Source organism: Drosophila virilis, chromosome 2 (assembly GCF_030788295.1).
Source record: "Drosophila virilis strain 15010-1051.87 chromosome 2, Dvir_AGI_RSII-ME, whole genome shotgun sequence".
Classification (NCBI taxonomy): Eukaryota; Metazoa; Arthropoda; class Insecta; order Diptera; family Drosophilidae; genus Drosophila; species Drosophila virilis.
In genome coordinates, this window is record NC_091544.1 from 35,860,282 (window position 1) to 35,862,479 (window position 2,198).

A 2,198-nucleotide genomic window follows, 5' to 3' on the forward strand; every position below is an offset into this window, starting at 1 on the left:
ATTTGGTGGCTATGTCTGAATTTAAGCCATCATATAATATATCATAATATAAGCACCTCTCAGAGCTTTTACCAGTTGCTCATTTTCTTGTGTATAAGTGTTGGCAGTTTTTCTCTTTTGCTGTAGTTTTATGAGTTTAGCTGATAGCACTTCAACTGATTCTCCTTACATCGTTCCTGATTTGTATAGTAATAATAATAACAATAATAATTGTATTTTAATCGCTTATCAAGTTTGGTGCATGGCCTTTTAATTTTGCCTTTATAGGACCTCCAGCTATTTCATGATCTTCATGATCTTCTTTTCGTGAGTCTATAAGAATTAAAGCATCTTTGAAGCTCTGCCTTTCCATTAAACTCTGGTAAGAGCGATGAGGCTAGTTTGAGAAAACGTATAGCTGTTTGGGCCATTGTATTGTCAATTGATTGGGAACTTACTTTAAAATCTGATAGTTTAATATCAGCTGGCAAAGAAAGTTGTTTCTTGTCGAATGACGCTGAAGCGTTAAGAGCATTTGGAAGAAATATTGTTATATTATGCTTTTCCGAAATTTGTCTAATGTTTTCTCTTAACTTGCTTAATACATCAACTGTTTGTGTTAAATGCTAATCTTTTAGTTTTGTTGCATTGTCACATATAAGTTGACGGCTGATATTTTAGGAATGTACCAGAATTTTAATTGTTTTAACATTGTCTCGTTTGAGAAAGATGCACTTTTGTTAAGGCACTTGAAAGATTTATTAAACTACTCACGTTGTTCCTTAAGAATGGTAGCGACTTGCGTCCATTTCATTTATAGATATTTTTAATTCTTTGTGCAAATGCACAATAATAATTTCGGTAGCTCATAAAAATAGGGTGTTCAAGTATACTTAAGCTGTGGCTTTCTAAATTGTTGCCCCGACTCATGTAACGTTTTCTTAGTGATTTCTTATGAAGGAAATATATCTTTAGAAGGATGTTCACTGAAGTTATTATAATGAGTATTGTATGTATGTATGTATGTATGTATGCATGTATGCATGTATGTATGTATGTATGTATGTATGTATGTATGTATGTATGTATGTATGTATGTATGTATGTATGTTTGTATGTATGTATGTATGTATGTATGTATGCATGTATTCATGTATGCATGTATTCATGTATGCATGTATTCATGTATGTATGCATGTATGCATGTATGCATGTATGCATGTATGCATATATGCATGTCTGTATGAATGTATGAATGTATGTATGAATGTATGAATGTATGTATGTATGTATGTATGTTTGTATGTATGCTTGTATTCATGTATGCATGTATGTATCCATGTATGCATGTATGCATGTATGCATATATGCATATATGCATGTCTGTATGAATGTATGAATGTATGAATGTATGTATGAATGTATGAATGTATGAATGTATGAATGTATGTATGTATGTATGTATGTATGTATGTATGTATGTATGTATGTATGTATGTATGTATGTATGTATGTATGTATGTATGTATGTATGTATGTATGTATGTATGTATGTATGTATGTATGTATGTATGTATGTATGTATGTATGTATGTATGTATGTATGTATGTATGTAGTATGTATGTATATGTATGTATGTATGTATGTATGTATGTATGTATGTATGTATGTATGTATGTATGTATGTATGTATGTATGTATGTATGTATGTATGTATGTATGTATGTATGTATGTATGTATGTATGTATGTATGTATGTATGTATGTATGTATGTATGTATGTATGTATGTATGTATGTATGTATGTATGTATGTATGTATGTATGTATGTATGTATGTATGTATGTATGTATGTATGTATGTATGTATGTATGTATGTATGTATGTATGTATGTATGTATGTATGTATGTATGTATGTATGTATGTATGTATGTATGTATGTATGTATGTATGTATGTATGTATGTATGTATGTATGTATGTATGTATGTATGTATGTATGTATGTATGTATGTATTACCGATTTCATCAAAGTCTAGTTCTTCGAGGCTAGTGTGAGTAATATCAAATGAGGTCTGAAGCCGCTCGATTTGCTTCAGCCTAACACTAAGACCGCACTCATCAATTGCACTAAGTGGCGAATTAGTTAGAGCATTTCGAAGTGTTTGCAAACTATCATAAATTGAAATGGTTTTGCGCTTCAGAAAGGTCACCCTGT